A 24,003-nucleotide genomic window follows, 5' to 3' on the forward strand; every position below is an offset into this window, starting at 1 on the left:
CCAAGGCAGACTAAAAGGCAAAAACAGTTTGAGGAAATAGAATAGGCTCAGAACCAGACAAATGTCACATGTTCTCACCCGTATGTGGGAGCTTAAAAAGTATATTTCAATATGAAGTATAGAGTAGATCAGTAGTTACCAGAGGCTGGGAAGGAGAGAGGGGCATACAGAGAGGTTGATTAACAGGTACAAGTACACAGTTTGACAGAAGAACTAAGACCTAATGTTTAATAGATAATTACAGTGACTATAGTTTACAATAAACTTATTGTATATTTCAAAATAGCTAGAAGAGGCCAGGTGTGGTGGCTCATGCCTATAATCCCAACATTTTGGGAGGCCAAGGCAGAAGGATTGCTTGAGCCTAGGAGTTCGAAACCAGCCTGAGCAACATAGTGAAACTCTGTCTCTACCAAAAAATTTTGTAAAAAGTAGCCAGCCATGGTGGTATGCACCTGCAATCTCAGCTACTCAAGAGGCTGAGGTGGGAGGATCACTTGAGCCTGGGAGTTTGAGGCTGCAGTGAGATATGTTACACCATTGCAGTCTAACCTGGGTGACAGAGTGAGACATCATCTGTAAAAAAAAGTTTAATTTTTTTTTAATTGCTAGAAGAGAATAAATGTTTCTAGCATAAAGAAAATACAAATATTTAAGATGACAAATGTCATAGACTGATTTAATCCTTACAGATTAAATGAATTTATTGAATTATCACCTATATCCCCAAAATAAGTACATCTATGTATATATTTTTTAAATCATTTTTTTGAAGTGAAGGACAAGGGGTGCCCTGCCATGCTGGATACCCTCCACTGAAGCCTGGGACACACCATCTGCCTACTCACCTATTCCCTCCACAGTACATGCCAGGTGCCCTGAGCCAACCACCCTTCTCCCCCCAAGATGTGGCACAATATTGGGCTAACTGGCTTGTGTTCAAGGCCACACTGTCGACCGTCCTGCTGCTGATGGTATGTGATGAGTGGGGTATGCATCATATTTTGTACAGCATCTTTTTAAGATCTAAATTCAAGTTTCTGCAAGAACTGATGGGAGACACAGAATCCCAAGAGGGAAATCAAGAGCCTCCAGGGTAAGAAACTGAAGAAGACACTTCATTCTCTTCTCACAGGATCAGATTCACTCACCAAGGAGGGCACCTGCTGATAAAGGCCACTGACCCCAGTCATAGTCTGTTATTAGTGACTGATGGAAGGAAATTGCTAGCCTCTGTCTTTAGTGACTTGGCTTTGAAATTTACTAAATGACTGAAGAACACTTAAACTTTAATTCCAAAAAAAAAGAAAAAAGAAAGAAAGACAAAGACTCAAAGACTTTCTCAGACAAACAAAAACTGAGAGAAGTTGTTACCAGTAGACCTACCTTACAAGAATTTTTAAAAGAAGTTCTTCTGACAGAAGAAAATTATACAGGTCAGAAATTCAGATCTACTAAAGAAAGGAAGGGCATGAGAGAAGGAATAAGTGAAGGTAAAATACAGTTTTATCTTTCTTATTCTTAATTGATCTGATAGATAAGTTTGTTCAAAATAATAATAGCCAGGAGTTGGAGCGAGATGGCCGAATAGAAGCCTCCACCAATTGTCCTCAACACAGAATATCAAATTGAACAATTATCCACACACACAAAAATGCACCTCGACGAGAACCTAAAATCAGGCGAGTGATTACAGTACCTGGTTTTAACTTCATATCACTGAAAGAGACATTCAAGAGGGCAGGAAAGACAGTCTTGAGATGCCTATGCCATTCATCCCCCATTCTCCAGCTGCAGCCATGAGGCAAGGAGAGATAACCTGTGCACTTGAGGGGGGACAGCACAGTGACTGTGGGACTTTGCGTTGGAAATCAGTGCTTGCCTCACAGCAGAAAACAACACCAGGCAGAACTCAGGCAACAACCACGGAAGGAGCATTTAGAAAAGCCCCAGCCAGAGGCAGGAGAATTGCTTGAACCCGGGAGGCGGAGGTTGCAGTGAGCCGAGATCGCGCCACTGCACTCCAGCCTGGCACCTGGCGACAGAGCGAGACTGTCGCCAGCCAGAGGGAATCACTCATTCCAACAGTCAGAACTTGGGTTCTGGCAAGTCTTGCCTCCATGGGCTAAAGTGCTCTGGGGTTCTAAAGAAACTTGAGAGGCAGTCTACACCACAAGGACCGCAATTCCTGGGCAAGTCCTGGTCCTGTCATGGGCTTGGAGCCAGAGCACTTGGGGGCCACACGACCTAGTGAAACACTAGCTATGGTGTCCAAGGCAGTGCTTATGCCAACCCTCCCCCAACCGCAGGCAGCAGAGCCGGCAGCTCTGGGGAAGACTCCTTCCTTCTGCTTTAGGAGCAGAGAGAGAAGAATAAAGAGGACTTTGACTTGCAATGTGGATACCAGCGTAGCCACAGCAGGATAGGGCACCAGGCAGAGTTCTGAGGCTCCTATTCAGGCCCTAGCTCCTGGATGATATTCCTAGATACACCCTGGCCCAGAAAGAAATCCACTGCCTGGAAGGGAAGGACCTAGTCCTGGCAATGCCCATCACCTGATGACTAAAAAGCCCCTGGGCTCTGAAAAAGCAGCAGTAGTAGCCAGGCAGTACTCACCACGGGCCTTAGGTGAGACTCAGAGATGTGCTGGCTTTGGGTGTGACCCAGCACATTTGAAACTGTAGCGGCTATGGGAAGAGATTCCTTCTGCTTGAGAAAAGGAGAGGTAAGAGTAAAAGGGACTTTGTTTGAGGCTTAGGTACCAGCTCGGCCACAGTTTGGTAGAGCGCCAAGTGGGCTGGTAGGGTTCCTGATTCCTGGCCTTGGCTCTTGGGTGATATTCCTGGACCTGCCCTGAGCCAGAGGGGAGCCCACTGCCCTAAAGGGAGAGTCCCGGGTCTAGAAGAATTCACTACAAGCTGAGTGAAGAGCCTTTGAGTCTTGAGTGAACATCAACAGTAGCCAGGCAGTACTCACCTGGGACAACACCGGCCTTAAGAAGAGACTCCTCCACTGTAGAAAGGGGAGGGAAGAGTGGGAAGGATGTCATCTTGTAGCTTGGGTGCAAGCTCAGCCACAGTAGAACAGAGCACCAGATAGATGCCTAAAGTTTCCAACGCCAGGCCCCACCTCCCAGGCGACATCTCTGGACCCACCTGGGAACAGGGGGAATGTGCTTCCCTGCAGAGAAGAACACAAGCCTGGCTGACTTTGCCACCTGTTAATGGTATAGCCCTTGGGACTTGTACAGACATAGGTGGTAGCCAGGCAGCGGTTACTGAGGGCCTTAGGTGAGACCCAGTGCTGTGCTGGCTTCAGGCCTGACCAGCATAGTCCCAGTGGTGGTAACCACAGAGGTGCTTATGTCATCCCACCCCCAGCTCCAGACAGCTCAGCAGAGAGAGATTCCATTTGCTTGGGAGAAAGTAAGGGAAGAGAACAAGAGTCTCTGCCTGGTAATCCAGTGAATTTTTCCAGATCTGATCTAAGAACACCAAGGCAGTACCTCTCCTAGTCTGCGAGAGCCACAGCATTACTGGGCTTGGGGTGCCCTGCCCCCTTATGCAGATATGGTTGTTGTGACCAAAAACTTAGATCACAACACCCAAGTCCCTCTGAATACCTTGGAAGTTGTCTGAAGAAGGATGAGTACAAACAAGCCCAGACGTCAAAGACTACAATAAACACTCAACTCTTCAATGCCCAGACACCAACGAACTCCACAAGCATCAAGACCATTCAGGAAAACATTACTCCACCATTTGAGCTAAATAAGGCACCAGTGACCAATCAAAGAGATGGAAATAGGTGATCTTTCATACAGAGAATACAAAAAATTGCTGTTTTTAGTAAACTCAATGAAATTCATGATAACACAGGAAAGGAATTCAAAATCCTATCAGATAAATTTAACAAAGAAATTGAAACAAAAAGAATCAAGCAGAAATTCTAGAGCTGAAAACTGTAAGGAACATATTGAAGAATAATATGTCAGAGTCTATCTATCTCTGTCTTTTCTTTTTTTTTTGAGATGGGGTCTCACTCTGTCACCCAGGCTAGAGTGCAGTGGTGCAATCTTGGCCCACTGCAACATTTACCTCTTTGGCTCAAGCAATCCTCCTACTTCAGCCTCCTGAGTAGTTGGGACCACAGGCACACACCACTACACTTGGTTAATTTTTTGTATTTTTGGCAGAGACAGGGCTTAACCATGTTGCCCAGGCTGGTCTTGAACTCATAAACTCAAGTGATCTACGTGCCTTGGCTTCCCAAAGTGCTGGGATTACAGATGTGAGCCACAGTACCCAGCCTATCAGAGTCTCTTAACAGCAGAATTGATCAAGCAGAATAAAGAATTAACGAGCTTGAAGACAGGCTATTTAAAAATACACAGTCATAGGAGACAAAGTAAAAATCATAAAAAAGAATAACGTATGCTTTGAAGATTTAGAAAATAGCCTCCGAAGGGAAAATCTAAGATGTATTGGCCATAAAGAGGTGGTAGAGAGGGAGAGATAGAGATAGAAACTTTATTCAAAGGGATAATAACAGAGAACTCCCCAACCCTAGAGAAAGATATCAACATTCAAGTACAAGAACATTATAGAACACCAAGCAGATTTAATCCAAATAAGACTGCCTCAAGACATTTAATAATCAAACTTCAAAAGGTCAAGGGGAAGAAAGGATCCAAAAGCAGCAATAAAAAAGAAATACCATACAGTGCAGGCCAGGTGCAGTGGTTCACACCTGTAATCCCAGCACTTTGGGAGGCCAAGGCAGGCGGATCACTTGAGGTCAGGAATTCCAGACCAGCCTGGCCAATATGGTGAAACTCACTCTACTAAAAACACAAAAATTAACTGGGAGTGGTGGTGGGTGCCTATAATCCCAGCTACTCTCGAGACTGAGGCAGGAGAATCGCTTGAGCCCAGGGGGGCGGAGATTGCTGTGAGCTGAGATCACACCACTGCACTCCAGCGTGGGTGACAGAGTGAAACTCCATCTCAAAAAGAAAAATATATATATATATATATATACCAATGGAGCTCCAATATATCTGGCAGCAGACTTCTCAGTGGAAATCTTACAGGCCTAAAGAGAGTGACGTGACATATTTAAAGCGTTGATGGAAAAAACTTTTCTCCCAACATAGTGTATCCAGTGAAAGTACCCTTTAAATATAAAAGAGAAATAATTTCCCAAACAAAAACTGAGGGATTTCAGCAATGAAGTTCTTCAACCTGAAAGAAAAGAATTTAATAAGCAATACGAAATCATCTGAAGGTACAAAACTCACTGGGAATAGTAACTCCATAGAAAAGCACAGAATAGGCTGGGTGTGGTGGCTGACACCTATAATCCTAGCACTTTGGAAGGCCGAGGCAGGTGGATCACTTGAAGTCAGGAGTTCAAGACCAGCCTGGCCAACATGGTAAACCCCCATCTCTACTAAAAATACAAAAATTAGCCAGGTGTGGTGGCACATGCCTGTAGTCCCAGCTGCTTGGGAGGCCAAGGCAGAAGAATTGCTTGAATCCGGGAGATGGAAGTTGCAGTAAGCCAAGATCATGCCACTACACTCCAGCTTGGGCAACAGAGAAAGACTCCATCTCAAAAAAAAAAAAAAGAAAAGAAAAGAAAACAATATTACAATACTGTAATTGTGATGGGTAAACTACTTATATCTTGAGTAGAAAGACTAAACCATGAGTCAATCAAAAATAACAACTACAATGACTTTTCAAGACCTAGACAGCACAATAAGATATAAACAACAAAAAAGTTTAAAAGTAGGGGGATAAAGATAAAGTGTTGATTTTTTATTAGTTTTCTCTTTGCTTATTTGTTTGTTTGTTTCTTTGTTTACACAATCAGTGTTGTCATCAGTTTAAAATAATAGGTTATAAGATATTATTTGCAAGCCTCATGGTAACCTCAAATCAAAAAACATACCACAGATACAAAAGCAAGAAATTAAACACATCACCAGAGAAAATCGCCTTCACTTAAAGGAAGACAGAATCAAGGAAAGAAGGAGGAGAAGATCACAGAGCAACCAGAAAACAAACAACAAAATGGCAGGAGTAAGTCCTTACCTATCAATAATCCCATTGACTGTAATGGACTAAACTCTCCAATCAAAAGAGAGAGGGGCTGAATGAATTTTTTTTAAAAGACCCAGTGGTTTGTTGCTTACAAGAAACACATTTCACCTATAAAGACTCACACAGACTGAAAATAAAGGGATGGAAAAAGATATTCCATGCTAATGGATACAAAATGACAGCAGGAGTAGCTAGCTATACTTACATCAGACAACATAGATTTCAAGACAAAAACTGACCAGGCATAGTTGATCACACCTGTGATCCCAAGCACATTGGGTGGCTGAGGTGGGTGGATCACCTGAGGTCAGGAGTTTGAGATCAGCCTGGCCAACATGATGAAATCCCATCTCTACCAAAAATACAAAAATTAGCCAGACTTGGTGGCATGTGCCTATAGTCCCAGCTACTTGGTGCGGCTGAGACAGGAGAACTGCTTGAACCCAGGAGGAAGAGGTTGCAGTGAACCAAGATGGCACCACTGCACTCCAGCCTGGGTGACAGAGTGAGACTCCATTTCAAAAAACAAAGACTTCAAGACAAAAATATAAAGAAAAAGACAAGGAAGGTCATTATATAATAATGAGGATATAACAGCAAGAGGATATAACAATTGTAAACATATATGCACCCAACACTGGAGCCCAGATACATATAGCAACTATTAAAGCTAAAGAGAAAGATATAACTCAATACAATAATAGCTGGAGACTTCAACACCCCACTTTTATCAATATACAGATCATCAGACAGAAAATCACCAAAGAGACATTGGACTTCTGCACCATAGACCAAATGGACCTAATGCATATTTACAGAACATTTCCTCCAATGGGTGCAGAATCCTCATTCTTCTCAATACATAAATTATTCCCAAGGATAGACCATTTACTAGACCACAAAACAAGTCTTTAAAATTAAAAAAAGAAAAAGAAGAATCTTCCCTGACCACATGGAATAAAGCTAGAAATCAATAACGAATTATTTTGGAAACTGTAGAAACACATGAAAATTAGACAATATGCTCCTAAATGACCAGAGGATCAATGAAGAAATTAAGAAGAAAATTTCAAGTCTGTCTGCCAGGGAAAGCCAGGGACCCAATGGCTTTCCTGCTGAAGTTTATCGAACATCTAAAGAAAACTAATACCAATTCTACTCAAACTATTCTGAAAAATAGACAAGGAGGGAATACTTACAAACTCATTCTATGAAGCCAGTATTACCCTTATGCCAAAACCAGACCAAGACTCATCAAAAAAAAGAAAACTATGAGCTATTATCACCAATAAACATTGATGCAAAAATCTTCAACGAAATCCTAGCAAACTGAATTCAACAACACATTAAATTCATCACTGATCATTCATCATGACCAAATGGGCAAGGATGGTACCAGATATGAAAATCAATTAATGCAATACATTATATCAACAGAATGAAGGACAAAACCCATATGACTGTTTCAATTGATGCTGAAAAAGCACTTTATAAAATTTAATATTCCTTCATGATAAAATCTCTCAAAAAACTGAGTATAGAAGGAACATACCTCAACACAACAAAAGCTACATGTGACAGATCCACAGCTAGTATCATACTGAACGGGGAAAAATGGAAAGCCTTTCCTCTACAATCTAGAACACAATAAGAACGCCCACTTTCACCACTGTTAGTCAACATAGCTCAGGAAATCCTCGCTAGAGCAATCAGACAAGAGAAAGAAAGGGCATCCAAATTGGAAAGGAAGGCTCAGCCTGTAATCCCAGCACTTTGGGAGGCTGAGGAGGGCAGATCACTTGAGGTCAGGGGTTTAAGACCAGCCTGGCCAACATGGTGAATCCCATCTCTACTAAAAATACAAAAATTAGCCACGTGTGGTGGTGGGAGTTTGAAATACCAGCTACTCAGGTGGCTAAGGTAGGAGAATCACTTGAACCAGAGAGGCGGAGATTGCAGTAAGCCAAGATCATGCCCCTGCACGCCAGTCTGGGTGACTGAGTGAGAATCTGTCTCAAAAAAAAAAAAAAAGAACAGAAGAAGTCAAATTATCATTGTTCGTAGATGATATGATCTTATATTTGGAAAAACATAAAGATTCCACCAAAAAACTGTTAGATCTGATAAAAAAAAATCAGTAAAGTTGCAAGATACAAAATCAACATACAAAAATCAGTAGCATTTCTATATGCCAACAGCAGATTATCTGAAAAAGAAATCAAGAAAGTAATCCCACTTATAATAAATACAAATAAAATTAAATACCTAGGAATTAACCAAACAAGTGAATGACCTCTACAATGAAACTATAAAACACTGATGAAAGAAATTGAGGAGGACACCAAAAAATAGAAAGATATTCCATGTTCATAAACTAAAGGAATCAATATTGTGAAAATGTCATATTACCCAAAGCAGTCTGTAGATTCAATGTAATCCCTATCAAAATGCCAATGACTTTCTACACAGAAATAGAAAAAAACAGGCTGGGCATGGTGGCTCATACCTGTAATCTCAATACTTTGGGAAGCCAAGGTGGGTGGATCACCTGAGCCTGGGAGTTTGAGACCAGCCTGGGCAAGATGGTGAGACTATACAAAATTTTTTTTTTAATTAAAATTAGAAAAAATGTGTTTAAATGCTAAAATTATATGGAACCACAAAAGATCCAGAATAGCCAAGTTATATTGAGCAAAAAGAACAAAACTAGAGGATTCACATTACCTGGCTTCAAATTATGCTACAGAGTATACAGTACAGCATGGTACTGGCATAAAAACAAACACGTAGCCTGAGGGCACCAATAGAGAACCCGGAAACAAATCCATACATCTGCAGTGAACTCATTTTTTACAAAAGTGCCAAGAATATACATTGGGGAAAAAAACAGTCTTCAATAAATTGTGCTGGGAAAACTGGATATTCATATGCAGAAGAATAAAATTAGACCCCTATCTTTCACCTTATACAAAAATAAAATTAAAATAGATTGAAGACTTAAATCTAAGACCCCAGGCTAGGTATGATGGCTCATGCCTGTAATCCCAGTACTTCGGGAGGCCAAGGCAAGCAGATCACTTGAGGCCAGGAGTTTGAGACCAGCCTGGGAAACAGGGTGAAACTCTATCTCTACTAAAAATACAAAAACTAGCTAGACATGGTGGTGGCATATCTGTAACCCCAACTACTTGGAAAGCTGAGGCAGGAGAATCACTTGAACCTGGGAGGCAGAGGTTGCAGTGAGCTGAGCTCATGCCACTGCACTCCAGCCTGGGTGACAGAATGAGAGTCCGTCTCCAAAACATAAAATATTATATATATATACACACACACACACACATACACACACACACACACATACACACACGTGTGCATGTGTGCGTGTGTGTGTAAGACCTCAAAGTATGAAAGTACAGACAGGAAATATTAGGGAAACTCTCCAAGACATTAGGCTGGACAAAGATTTCTTGAGTAATACTCCACAAGCACTGGCAAGCAAAGTAAAAAATGGACAAATGGGATCATATCAAGTTAAAAAAGCAAACAGGTAACAAAGTGAAGAGACAACCCACAGAACAGGAGAAAATATATACAAACTATCCATTTGACAAGGGATTAATAACCAGAATATATGAGGAGCTCAAACAACTCTATAGAAAAAAATCTAATAATCCAATTAAAAATGGGCACAAGATCTGAACAGACATTTCTCAAAAGAAGACATACAAATGGCAAATAGGAATATGAAAAGGTACCCAGTATAACTGATCATCAGAGAAATGCAAATCAAAATTATTATTATAACAAGATATCATCTCATCCCAGCTAAAATGGCTTTTATGCAAAAGATAGCAATCATGAATGCTCGTGAGGATGTGAAGAAAAGGGAACCATCACACACCATTGGTGGGAATGTAAATTAGTACAACCACTATGGAGAACTGTTTGGAGGGTCCCAAAAAAATTAAAAATAGAACTGTCATATAATCCAACAATCCCCCTGCTAGGTATATACCCAAAATACAAGGAACTCAGTGTATCAAAGAGGAAAGAGGAAAGGCCTAGAACCTGAACTTAGAGCCCTCCAATATTCAGTGGTCAGGGAAATGAGGATGAGCCAGCCAGCAAGAAGGGAGGAGAATGCCAAGTGAGTGGAGAGTTTCTCAAGGAGAAAATGACCACCTGCGGAGAATCAGATGGGGACAGAGAATGACCATGGGCCTTAGCAACTGACCTTGCCAAGAGGAGTTTCAGAGGAGGCGAGGAGGAGTCCTGACCAGAGAGTCTTGAAGGGGAAATGGAAGCCGACATACTGAGGATAGTGAGTACAGTTACATTTTCTAAAGAGTTTATCTCTGAAGAGTAGTGGGAAAAGAGACATGGAGTTAAGACAAGATCAATGTTTTGAGATAGGAGCAATGGGGCCAAGTGCAGAGGCTCACGCCTATAATCGCAGCACTTTGGGAGGCCAAGGTGGGTGGATCACGAGGTCAAGAGATCAAGACCATCCAGGCCAACATAATGAAACCCCGTCTCTACTAAAAATACAAAAATTAGCCGGGTGTGGTGGCGCACGCCTGTATTCCCAGCTATTCAGGAGGCTGAAGCAGGAGAGTCACTTGAACCCTAGAGGCAGAGGTTGCAGTAAGCCAAGATCGTGCCACTGCACTCCAGCCTGGTGACAGAGCAAGACTCTGTCTCAAAAAAAAAAAAAAAAAAAAAAAAAAGTGCTCATCATCACTGGTCATTAGAGAAATGCAAATCAAAACTACATTGAGATACCATCTCACTCCAGTTAGAATGGCGATCATTAAAAAATCTGGAGACAACAGATGCTGGAGAGGATGTGGAGAAATAGGAACACTTTTACACTGTTGGTGGGAGTGTAAATTAGTTCAACCATTGTGGAAGACAGTGTGGCGATTCCTCAAGGATCTAGAAATAGAAATTTCATTTGACCCAGCAATCCCATTACTGGGTATATATCCAAAGGATTATAAATCGTTCTACTATAAGGACACATGCACACGAATGTTCATTGCAGCACAGTTTACAATAGCAAAGACCTGGAACCAACCTAAATGCCCATCGATGATAGACTGGACAGGGAAAATGTGGCACATATACACCATGGAATATTATGCAGCCATCAAAAATGATGAGTTTGCGTCCTTTATAGGGACATGGATGAACCTGGAAACCATCATTCTCAGCAAACTGACACAAGAACACAAAATCAAACACCGCATGTTCTCACTCATAGACGGGTGTTGAACAATGAGAACACATGGACACAGGGAGGGGAGCACTATACACTGGGGTCTGTTGGGGGGAAATAGGGGAGGGACAGCGGGTGGTGGGGAGTTGGGGAGAGATAGCATGGGGAGAAATGCCACATATAGGTGAAGGGGAGGAAGGCAGCAAATCACACTGCCACGTGTGTACCTGTGCAGCAATCTTGCATGTTCTTCACATGTACCCCAAAACCTAAAATGCAATAAAAAAAAAAAAGACCATCCAGGCCAACATAATGAAACCCCGTCTCTACTAAAAATACAAAAATTAGCCGGGTGTGGTGGCGCACGCCTGTACTCCCAGCTATTCAGGAGGCTGAAGCAGGAGAATCACTTGAAACCTAGAGGCAGAGGTTGCAGTGAGCCAAGATTGCACCACTGCACTCCAGCCTGGTGACAGAGCAAGACTCTGTCTCAAAAAAAAAAAAAAAAAAAAAAAAGATAGGAGCAATGATAGCATGTTTGTATGCTGATGGTCCAGTAGCAGGACAAACTGATGATGGCAAAAGGGAGTTTTATCATATAATTTGTAAATATGAGGGAAATGACACTTTGGGAGGCAGTTAGGAAAAGTTAAAACTGTTGGCCAAGGTCACAGAGCAGGATGTGACCCATACCTCCATCCCCACCACGTCTCGGAATGAGCACAGCACATCTCTGGCTCTGCCCATAAATAGCCACAGACTTGCGAGCAGCTTCTGCCCCAGCCACTGGGGAGACAGGCTGCCACAAAGGGAAAATAAAAGTGAAACCACCTCCATTAATCAGTGCACAGGATTAGATACAAATGGCTGAAGCCTTGCCAACAAGCTCTGGTTATGACAACAGACCAGGAAAATCAAGAGGCTCTTAAGCAAAAAATGTCTCTGAGAGCTTCTGTGAACCTGTATGGGGGAAAAAAAAAAAAGGTCACAGAGCTCACAGACACAGCTGTCTAGCCCAAGGGCAGAAGGCAGAGGACTCCACAGAACCCACTACTGCTGGGAATGAGAGGAACAGACTGAGGGCCTATAAAAAACAGAAAATGTGATGGCCCCTGGGTGAAGAAACATCCCAAGGGCCTATAAAAAACAGAAAATATGATGGCCCCTGGGTGAAGAAACATCTCCCCGCTTTCTCACTCAGTTGTGTGGTCCATATACTAGCCCTCGTGACGACTTGCTTTGACCAACAGAATGTAATAGATGTGATGGAGTTTGATATCTGAGCTTAGGCCTCAATAAGCCATGCATGCTCTTATTTGCTACCTCAGAGCCCTGTGGGCCTGCCATGTCAGCAAGCCTGCGCCAGCCTGGGTGAGTGACCAACTATGAGTGACCACACAAAGTACAGATAAGCCATCCTAGCCCAAGACCATCTAGTCTCAGCCACAGAAGTTGGCTGCAACTGAACGTGTGAGCCCAGCTGAGAGCAGAAGAACCACCCCACTGATCCCAGTCTAAATTGCAAATCCACTGAATTGTGAGCTCAGTAAACAGTTGTTATTTTCAGCAGCAAACACTAACTTACATACCCAACTAGTATCCACAGGCGACCAAGTAGAATTCACTGACTATTGGTTTACAAGATATCTTTGGTGAAGAATTACTCAGTGAGACTTTAAACCTCAATTTCTGGCATTGGCACAAAAGATTACGGGCTGAGGCCAGGCTTGGGGATGAAAGGCAAAGACTTGAGGATGGAAACAGCAAAGGTGGGAGTATGCTCAGAGGTGAACATGAAGAATGGCACGCTGCTACGGTTTGAATGTTCCCTCCAAAACTCATGTTGAAATTTAATTGCCGTTGTAACAGTACTAACAGATGCATCTGTTGAGAGGTACGTAGATCAGGATGGCTCTGATTTCATGAATGAACGAATGCCATGACTGTGGGAGTATGTTAATTATCCTGGGAATGGCTTCACTGTAGAGGAACACATTTGTTCTCCCCTCTCTTGTGTGCACTTTACCTCTTGCCCTCTCACCTTCTGCCATATAATGATGTAGCAAGAAGCCCTCCCAAGATGCCAACCGCTTGATTCTGGACTTAGACTCCAGGACCATAAAAAATACATTTCTGTTCATTATAAATTACCTAATCTCAGCTATTCTGTTATAGCAGCACAAAACAGACTAAGATACACACCCAGCACCATTCCATGCCACAGTCCGGAAATCAGGCTCAATTTGAGAGCCCATACCTCTACCCACCAGCTCCAGTGCACAGAGGAGGCTTCCCAGGGGTCTGTGCAACCCTCTTCCTTGAGGCAGGACCTCTCCGGACCTCATACAACAAATGCTTACCCCTCCTCGATGCTTACTTTTCTAGCCAGCATGATCCTACCTCTGTCCACAAAGACTCACAGCCAGCACAGGCACTTCCTGCTTCTGCAAAGGATGCATTCTAAGGATACGTACCGAGGAGGACAGTGCGGAGCTTGGCACGGCTCCCTTACACGATGGGGAACACGCTGAGCTGCTCATCCAGCATCCTCATCCCTTTCTCCCCTACAAAGAGAACAGGAGAAATGTGCCCAGATAAAGACTGCATACCCCAAACTCCCTTACAGTGAGAGGAGTCATTCATTCATCCCTCCAGAACTTATTGACATCTGCTGGGTTTCAGGCAAGTTCTGGATTCCGGAAATGCCCCAGTGAACATGACAGATTAAGTGTTTGCCCTCATGGAGCCACATGCTAGTGAAGAGAGAAGGTGACAATAGGCAAATGCCCAGAAAAATAATTTAGAGAGAGTATACCATTTGACAATGACTGCTTTAGAAATACATAGAGTAGGGTTTGGGAAATCGAGTTTGCACAGCAAGAGTGGGAGCACTATTTTTGTGACATAGTCAAAGAGGACCTCTCTGAAAATATCTTTTTTTTTTGGAGATGGAGACTTGCTCTGTTTCCCAGGTTGGAGTACAGTGGCGTGATCTCAGCTCACTACAACCTCTGCCTCCCAGGTTCAAAGATTCTCCTGCCTCAGCTTCCCGAGCAGCTGGAATCACAGCCGCCCGCCACCATGCCTACCTAATTTTTATATTTTTAATAGAGACAGGGTTTCGCCATGTTGGCCAGGCTGGTCTCAAACCCCTGAACTCAGGTGATCCACCCGCCTTGGCCTCCTAAAATGCTGGGATTACAGGCATGAGCCACCACGTCTGGCTGAAAATGTCATATTTGAGCAGATATCTGACAAAGATGATGGAAACACAACACGTAATATCCAGTGCAAGAGCATTTCAGCCGGAGGGAACAGCAAAGGCAAAGGCCGTGAGGTGAGAACGTGCCTCCAACAGCAAGGAGAGTGGCGCGGCTGAGCAGAGGCAGCAAGCGGGAGAATACCAGGCAATCAGAGAGGCAGCCCGCAGGGCTCTACCAGGCAATCAGAGAGGGGGCCCGCAGGGCTCTGCTGGTCCCTGAATGAGAAGGGGTCTTCCTGTGGCAGGAAACTGACATGGTCTGACTTCTGTTTTAGAAGGATTACTCTTACTGGCACATTGATAAATGATTTTAAAGGCCAAAGGCAGAAACAGGAGACAGCGCAGGAGGCCATTTTCTTAACACAGTTTTAAAATGATGATGGTTTGGATCCGGGTGATGGCAGTGAAGGCAGAAAGCAGTTAGAGCCCACACACATTTTTAAAGCAGAGACAACAGGATTTGCTGGTGTCTTGAAATGTGCAGCAAGCGAGGAAGAGGGCAGCCTGGGGTTTCCGCCTGAGCCCCTGGAAGGATGGAACTGCTGTTCACCTAGAAGACATGGTAAGCTTGAGGCGCCCACTGGACATCCGTTACAAACTGAACTGTGCCCTCACCAAGTTTTTATGTTGCGACCCCAGCTCCCAATGTGACTGTATTTGGAGATAGTGCCTTATCAAGGTAATTAGGATTGAATTCGGGTCAAGTACAGTGACTCATGCCTATAATCCCAGCAATCTGGGAGACCAAGGCAGGAGGATTGCTTGATGCCAGGAGTTCAAGACCAGCCTGGGCAACATAAAGAGACTATTTCTACCCAAAAAATTTAAAATGTAGCTGGGTGTGGTGGTATGCACCTGCAGTCTTCACTACTCAGGAGACTAAGGCAGGAAGATCACTTGAACCCAGAAGTTCAAGGTTCCAGTGATCTGTGACTATATCATGGCACTGCAGTCCAGCCAGGGCAACAGAGCTAAAGCCTGTCAAAAAAAAAAAAAAAAAAAAATTAAGTCACAGGGGGTCGGTCCTAATCCAATATGACTAGTGTCCTGCAAGAGAGTTCCAGGGACACACAAAGAAAAGGCCATGCAGATACATGGAAGTGGCTCATGAGCGAGTCAGGAAAAGAGGCCTCAGGAGAAAGCAAGACTGCCTAAAACCTGATCGCAGACTTCCAGCCTCCGGAACTGTGAGAAAGTAAGTTTCTGTTGTTCATCAGGTCTGTGGCTTTTTGTTATGGCAACTTGAACTGACTAATAAAACATTCAAGTGGAGATGTGAAGTCAGCAGTTTACATAGACAGGGCTGGAGTTTGGTTGCAAGCTCTGGGCTGGAGATGTACAGTGGGGAGCTGTGGACCCTTCTGTAGTCTCTGAGGCCGTGAGACTGAATGAATTCATCTAGGGAGTGAGTATGGGGAGAGGCTTCAGCAGTGGTCCTTCGGCGCTTTACAGAGGCTGGGGACTGAGCGATGGCAGCAAAGGAGACTGAGAAAGGAGTGGCCAGTGGGGAGACGTGAGAAGGACCACCCCAGAAGCCAAGAGGAGGGAGTGGCAAACTGTCACACGCTGATGAGAGCTCGGGCAAGATGAGCACTGAGAACCAGTCATTGGATGCGGCAAGATGGACGTCACTGGTGACCTGGAAAAGTCATGTTAGTGTAATCGTGGGGCAAATCCCCGACTTACGTGGTTCAGAAAGAAAGGTGGCGAGAGAGAGTCTGGAGACAGAGTGCCGGCAGCTCTTTCAAGAAAGGTCTAATAAAGAGTAATCAGTGGAGCAGGTGTTGAAAAGGGACGTGGGGGCAAGGCAGAAACGCGTTACTGTGCATTTTGTTTCACGTGTGAGTGGGTGCAATTGCAGCATGTTATAGCTGAGGGGATGCAGCCTCCATGGAGAAGTGAGGCACTGGCTTCGGATAAAAGCATTGGACTCAGCTACAGAAACAGGAGGGATGGAAGAGTTTACGAGACAGGTGAAAATCAGTTTGAAGACACGGTGGGGAAATTGCCCACCTCTTCTCCAATTGCCTCTATCTTCCCAGTGCAGTAGGAAGCCTGGACTTCAGGGGAGTGAGGAGGAGGTGCTGGAGGTGTGAGGAAAGAGACACATCACATATGTGCTGTGAGAGTGCGGGGACTAGGGAACGTGGGACCTTTTGGGGCCACATGAAGGGCCCCATTTGAAGTTAGTGGTTGTGAATCTCAAGTGGGCAAGTGAGCGCAATCCAGCAGACTCTCCAGCCTCCTCCAGCTGCCAGGCAAGGAGCGAGTGGAGGTGGGATGGAACCAAGGTAAGGGCTTTGCCAGACGAGTTCGATGGAGGGAGACAGGCGTGGCAGCTGAAGATGTGTGGCAGTGATGCTGGGCTACGGAATCTAGGAAGGCCAAGGGGAAGTGTGAGGAAATAAACAGGAAGGAGGCTGGCGAAAGGACAGGAGTAGCAACAATATGTCTTAAATTTGTCCCTCAGTGCTGAAAAATGTTGAGTCGTGCCAAAAGACAGAAGTAGTTGGTTGGAGAACAGGAGGCACAAAAATTACAGACATACCTCGGAGACATCGCTGGTTCCATTCTAGAACACTCCAATAAGGTGAATATCACAACAAAGTGAGCTACACAAATGTTTTCATTTCCCAGTGCATATAAAAGTTGTGTTCACACTTTACTATAGACTAAGTGTGCAATAGCACAATGTTTAAAAACAACAATGTACATAAATTTAAAAATACTTTCTTGTGCCAGGCACAGTGGCGCGTGCCTGTAGTCCCAGCTATTTGGGAGGCTGAGGTGGGAGAACTGCTTGAGCCCAGGAGTTCTGGGCTGCAGTGCGCTATGCCGATCAGGTGTCTGCACTAAGTTTGGCATCAATATGGTGACCTCCCGGGAGCAGGGGACCACCAGGTTGCCTAAGGAGGGGTGAACTGGCCCAGGTCAGAAATGGAGCAGGTCAAAACTCCCATGCTGATCAGTAGTGGGATCGCGCCTGTGAATAGCGACTGCACTCCAGCCTGGCAACATAGCAAGACCCCGTCTCTAAAAAAACATAAAAAATACTTTATTACTAAGAAACACTAACAATCATCTGCGCCTTCAGCTAGTCATGGAGTTTTTGCTGGTGGAGGGTTCTGCCTTGATGTTGATGGCTGCTGACCGATCATGGTGGTGGTGGTGAAGGCTGGAGTGGCCGTGGCAATGTCCTAAAATAAGACACCAGTGAAGTTTGCCACGTCGATTGACTCTTCTTTTCACAAAAGATTTCTCTGTAGCATGTAATGCTCTTTGACAGCATTTTGCCCACCATAGAACTTCTTTCAAAACTGGAGTCAACTTCCCCAGCCCCGCTGCTGCTTTCCCAGCTAAGTTTATGTAACATTCTAAACTGTTCCTTCAACAGTGCTCACAGAAACGTGTTACCATTCATTTTGTTTCATGTTTGAGTGGAAGCAATCACAGCACGAAGGGCCCTAGGATTTTGGGAATGGTGAATGAGCATTGGCTTCATCTGAAAGTCACAGGCTGCCTAGCCCCTAACGAGAGAGCCAGCCTATGTTTTAAAGCTTTAAAGCCCTACGTTGACTTCTCTCTAGCTATGAAAGTCCTAGATGGCATCTTCTTCAAATAGAAAGCTGTTTCATCTACACTGAAAATCTGTCGTGTAGTGCGGCCACCTTCATCAGTGATCTCAGCGAGATCTTCCGGATAACTTGCTGCAGTTTCTCCATCAGCACTTACCGCCTTACCTCACACTTTTATGCTATGGAAATGGCTTCTTTCCTTAAACCTCATGAACCAACCTGTGCTAGCTTCCAACTCTTCCCTGCAGCTTCCTCACCCCGTCAGCCTTCATAGAACTGAAGCAAGGTAGGGCCTTGCTCTGGATTAGGCTTTGGCTTAAAGGAATGTTGTGGCTGGTTTGATCTTTTCTCCAGACCACTAAAACTTTCTCCCTTTCGGCAATGAGGCTGTTCCACTCTCTTGTCATTCACGTGCTCACATTTAATGTCCTTCAAGAACTTTTCCTTTGCATTTGCAACTTAGCTAACTATTTGGCACAAGAGGCCTAGCTTTCAGCCTATCTCAGTTTTTTTACATGCCCTCCGCACTAAGCTTAATTATTTCTAGCTTTTGATTCAAAGTGAGAGTCATGTAACTCTTCCCTTCACTTACAGGCCACTGTGGGGTTATTAACTGGCCTAATTTCAACACTGCTTGCATCTCAAGGAATAGGGAGGCCTGAGGAGAGGGAGAGAGACTGGAGAGCCACAGGTTGGCGGAGTTGATAGCAAACACACAACGTTTATCAATTCAGTTTGCTTTCTTACATGGCTGCAGTTTGCGGCAGCATAAAACAATTACAGTAGTAACATAAAAAATCACTGATTGCAAATAACGATAACAGATGTAATAATAATGAAAAGTCTGAAATATTGTGAGAAATACCAAAATGTGACAGAAACACAGCTGAGCACATGATATTGGAAATATGACACCAATAGACTTGCTCAGTGAGAGGCTGCCACAAACCTTCAATGTGGAAAAAACACAATACCCCCTTTTGCAGCCGTCATCGAAGCCGGAGCGGCCAAAATGAAGTTCAATCCCTTTGTGACTTCCGACCGAAGCGAGAATGGCAAAAGGCATTTCAATGCACCTTCCTACATTCACAGGAAGACTATGTCCTCCCCTCTTTCCAAAGAGCTGAGGCAGAAGTACAACGTGCGATCCATGCCCATCCGAGAGGATGAAGTTCAGGTTGCACGAGGACACTAGAACGGTCAGCAGACTGGCAAAGTAGTCCAGGTTTACAGGAAGAAACACGTAATCTACACTGAACGGGTGCAGCGGGAAACGGCTGATGGCACAACTGTCCACGCGGGCATTCACCCAGCAAGGTGGTTAGCACTAAAGACTGCAAAAAGATCCTTGAACGGAAAGCCAAATCTCGCCAAGTAGGAAAGGAAAAGGGCAAATACAAGGAGGAAGCAATTGAGAAGATGCAGGAATAAAGTGATCTTATAAATAAGCTTTGTTAAAACTTGAGGAAAAAAAAACAGTATCTGCAAAATGCAATAAACCAAGGTGTGTCTGTCCACTGTGGAGGGCTGCAGACGCCAGCAGTTGCAGAGCTCACAGCTTTTAGGGAAGGAGGAGACAGCAGCCTGGAAGCTGCAAGGTGGACATTGACTCCATCCTCAGTCGCTTTGAGCCAAGAGGCGTGGGAATAAAAGCACAACCCCCTTCCCTGTCCCTGACATACAACCTGGAGAAAGCTGCAGGGGGGTCATAGTCTCAGACGCAAGTAAGATTTTCACTTAAATCAAGAAAGAAAAAGTTTAGAACAGAGGTGGAGGACTGGAGAGATTTTGCTTGTGATTTGGCATGAATCTGAGAGGGCCCCGTGGAAACTTTTGGAATCACCAAGTCTAGGATTCAAATCCTACCTTTCCAGCTGCTGGCCGTGTAGCTTTTGGCACACTTCTTGACCTCTGGGATGACTGACGGCTGTTGCGAAAGTTAAAGAAAACGAGGCATGCAGAGCGCCCGGTATCAAGTGGGCAGTCGGCCGGTGCCACACTTCTGGTGCTCAAACAGGTTTCGATGACCATCTTATCAGTTGTCTTCAAAGCGGAAGCTCTTTCCGCCCCCTGGCTGTGCACGCTTGCACTCTCCTGCCCTCTCTCCCACTACTTCCTCCTCCTCTCCACATCCCAGCCATAGTTAAGCAATTCTAACATATCCCATTACTCTCACCAGTAGTGTATTATCACAAGACCGCAAGGCATCTGATGCTTTCTGATCTTTAGGCATTTTCTTGAAACATCTAGACTTAATATGGCTCAACAAAACCCAGTTCCGACTTTTTTGTGGTTTTTTTTGGAGATAGGGTCTTGATCTGTCACCCAGGCTGGAGTGCAGTGGCAGGATCATGGCTCACTGCAACCTTGACTTCTCAGGCTCAAGTGATCCTCCCATCTCAGTCTCCAGAATAGCAGAAGCTATAGGCACATGCCACCATGCCTGGCTAATTTCTTTTTCTTTCTTTCTTTTTTTTTGGTAGTGGAGATGGGGTCTCATCATGTTGGCCAGGCTGGTCTTGAACTCCTGGACTCATGCCATTCTTCTACCTTGGCCTCCCAAAGTGTAGACATTACAGGTTGGGCTACCACTACCGGCCTCAACTTTTAAAATAGCTATTGAATGTGGTTAAAGGTGAATCCTAATTAGTAAAATGAGGATGACAATACCTCCATCCTGGGAGGGCTTAAATTAGCCTGTGAGTGAAGAGTCCTTTATGCTGTGCCCAGATGGAGCAGATGCTCCATAAATGCCCTTTTCTCCTCCTTCTCCTTTCTTCTTAAAAGAGATGCCCAAGGTGCATGAGGAGGCTCTATCTCTGACGTGTTTCAGGTTGCCCCGTAACATGAATTGGGAAAAGGCAACTGCCATTTCATCCTCAAAGTGCATCTGATGTCTCCTCCCCGTGTCCCTGCTCCCTGGCTCTCTGTCCATTACTGGCTCTGTAGGGAGTGACTGGGGCTGCCGTAACCTCGTTCGTAACCTCACCATCTATGCCTTGACCTTGGCATCACCTCAGGAGTTTAACTTCCAGCTGATATTTGGTAGAGCAAATCTTCCCTCTCACCACTCCTATTCAACGTGGTATTGGAAGTCCCAGCCAGAGCAATCAGGCAAGAGAAAGAAAGAAAGAGCATGCAGGCCGGGCGCAGGCGCTCACGCCTGTCATCCCAGTACTTTGTGAGGCCGAGGCGGGCAGACCACCTGAGCTCAGGAGTTCAAGACCATCCTGACCAACATAGAGAAACCCCATCTCTACTAAAAATACAAAATTAGCCAGGCATGGTGGCACATGCCTGTAATCCCAGTTACTCAGGAGGCTGAGGCGGAAGAATCACTTGAACCCGAGAGGCAGAGGTTACAGTGAGCCAAGATCGTGCCATTGCACTCCAGCCTGGGCAACAAGAGTCAAACTCCGTCTGAAAAAAAAAAAAAAGAAGACATCCAAAAGGAAGAGAGGAAGTGAAACCCTCCCTGTTTGTGTAGGGTCCAGCCCTGCAGGCTCCTGTGAGCCCCTCTCTACAGGTGTGCAGATGAGAAACTGTGGAAATAAAAAGACACAAGACATCAAGAAAGAGAAAACGGAGTTTGGGCCCAGGGGTCCACTGCCACCCAAAGCGCGGAGTCCAGTAGTGGCCCGAGTGCCTGGACACACTGATATTTATTGTATACAAGGCAGGGGGCAGGGTCAGGAGAGTGAATCATCTGACATGATTGACAGGGTCAAACAAATCACGTGCTTACAGTACAGGAGGCCCCTCCCTTTCAGGTAGCCGCTGCGGGGAGGGGAGGCACATACGTCAGCATCTTTCTATGTACTTACCAGAAAGATTAATGGCTTTCGGGGTTCCTCTATTCTCACAACTTTTAAGAACTTAAAAAGAGCTCCGGGTGAGAAGGCGGAACGTGAAAGTGGACAAGGATGGTGACCATCGGAGCACAGCACCACAGAGAGGCACTTAAGCCCTGGATGTCTGCGGGCAGGCCTGGCTAATGTCAGGCCTTCCTCAAAAGCTGGGCAGAGCAGAGTGTTCTCTGGACTCCCCCAGTGAGAGGGAAACTCCCCTTCCCGGCCTGCTAAGTAACGGGCGCCTTCCCAGGTGCTGGTGCTACCGCAAGGCTCTCACGCTCGCCTCCTGATCACTTCTCACAATGTCCCTTCAGTTCCTAACTGTATTTCACCCAATTATGTCTATACGATAAGACACTATAATATGTCTACACTATAATACTAAGGCAAAGATTAATAAAGAATCATGATTTAATAAGATTGATTATATAATTGATTATGTGATTGTTTCTAAATATGTTTGGTATCACTGCTAAAACTAAGTAATCAGTTATTTATTCTACTGGGACAGACTGTGCCTTCAGTCTCTTGCCTTGGCACCTGGGCAACTTTCTTTCCACATGTTTGCAGAGGACATGATTCTATATTTAGAAAACCCTGTAGTCTTAGCCCCAAAGCTCCTTCAGCTGATAAACAACTTCAGCAAAGTTTCAGGACACAAAAATCAAAGTTCAAAAATCACTAGCTTTCCTAGACATCAACAACAGCCTAGCCAAGACTCAAATCAAGAAGGCAATCGCATTCACAACTGCCACAAAAAGAATAAAATACCTGGGAATACAGCTAACCAGGGAGACGAAAGATCTCCACAGTGAAAACTCCAAAACACTGCTCAAAGAAATCAGAGAAGACACGAATGGAAAAAGAGCCCATGCTCACAGATAGGAAGATTCAGTATCATTAAAATGACCACTCTCCCCAGAGCAATTTATTTACAGACTGAATGCTATTCTTATCAAGCTACCAATGACATTCTTCAGAGAACTATAAAAAACTATTTCAAAATTCAAATGGAACCAAAAAAGCCCAAATATCCAAGAAATTCTAAGCAAAAAAAACAAAACAAAACAAAAACAAGAACACAGCTGGAAGCATCATGTTACTCGACTTCAAACTACACTACAGGGCTATAGTAACCTACAAAAACAGACACATAAACCAACGGAACAGAATAGAGAGCCCAGAAATAAGGCTGCACACCTATGACCATCTGATCTTTGACAAAGCTGACAGAAAACAAGCAATGGGGAAAAGACTCCGTGTTCAATAATTGGTGCTGGGATAACTGGGTAGCAGCCATATGCAGAAGACTGAAGCTGGACCCCTTCCTTATACCATATACAAAAATCAACTCAAGATGGATTAAAGACTTAAATGTAAAACTCAAAACTATAAAAACCCAGAAGACAACCTTGCCAATACCATCCTGGACATAGGCACAGGCAAAGATTTCATGACAAGACACCAAAAAGCAATTTCGACAAAAACAAAAATTGACAAATGGGATCTAATTAAACTAAAGAGCTTCTGGCGGGGCGCAGTGGCTCAAGCCTGTAATCCCAGCACTTTGGGAGGCCGAGGCACGCGGATCACAAGGTCAGGAGATCGAGACCAACCTGGCTAACATGGTGAAACCCTATCTCTACTAAAAATACAAAAAATTAGCTGGGCGTGGTGGCGCGTGCCTGTAGTCCCAGCTACTCAGGAGGCTGAGGCAGGAGAATTGCCTGAACCCAGGGACAGAGGTTGTAATGAGCCGAGATCGTGCCATTGCACGCCAGCCTGGGCAACAGAGCAAGACTCTGTTTCAAAAAAAACTAAAGAGCTTCTGCACAGCAAAAGAAACTGTAACAGAATAAACAGGCAACCTACAGAATGGGAGTAAATATTTGCAAGCTATGCATCTGACACAGGTCTAATATCCAACTTCTGTAAGGAAACTTAAACAAATTTACAAGAGAAAAACAACCCCATTCAAAAGTGAGCAAAG

The 24,003-nt window shown here is 44.4% G+C and overlaps 1 protein-coding gene and 1 pseudogene across 1 annotated transcript in view; one reads left to right on the top strand and one right to left on the bottom strand.

Annotated features, from left to right (window-relative positions):
• Window positions 1-13,877, bottom strand: part of APRG1 (APRG1 tumor suppressor candidate) — a 29,811-nt gene extending 15,934 nt beyond the window's left edge. Inside the window, 1 exon segment of the mRNA XM_021666587.2 lies at window positions 13,800-13,877. The gene's annotated coding sequence lies outside the window, so the exon portion shown is untranslated.
• On the top strand, window positions 907-1,183 carry LOC105719533 (small integral membrane protein 13-like; annotated as a pseudogene).
• Window positions 13,878-24,003: the final 10,126 nt, after the last annotated feature.

Source organism: Aotus nancymaae, unplaced genomic scaffold (genome assembly GCF_030222135.1).
Source record: "Aotus nancymaae isolate 86718 unplaced genomic scaffold, 86718_ANA_hifiasm-v0.15.2.pri h1tg000038l, whole genome shotgun sequence".
NCBI lineage: Eukaryota > Metazoa > Chordata > Mammalia > Primates > Aotidae > Aotus > Aotus nancymaae.